Genomic DNA, 234 nt, shown 5'->3' with positions numbered 1-234 from the left:
AATATAATATATATAATAAATATTTTATAATATTAAAATTATATATAATTACATATACATTTATTAATAATATATATAATATATATAATTTTTTATATTTTCAAACTCTCATTATCCCTCTCCCTCTCGTTTTCTCTTCTCTCTTCTTTCTCTCTCCTCTCTCTCTCCTTCTCTTCTCTCTTCTTATATTATATATTATATATATATATAAAATATAATATTTTACTCTATTAT

The sequence above is a fragment of the Penaeus monodon genome, chromosome 29, assembly GCF_015228065.2.
Source record: "Penaeus monodon isolate SGIC_2016 chromosome 29, NSTDA_Pmon_1, whole genome shotgun sequence".
Classification (NCBI taxonomy): domain Eukaryota; kingdom Metazoa; phylum Arthropoda; class Malacostraca; order Decapoda; family Penaeidae; genus Penaeus; species Penaeus monodon.
The sequence above is the reverse complement of the archived record's forward strand: the minus strand, read 5'-3'. Positions refer to the sequence as shown.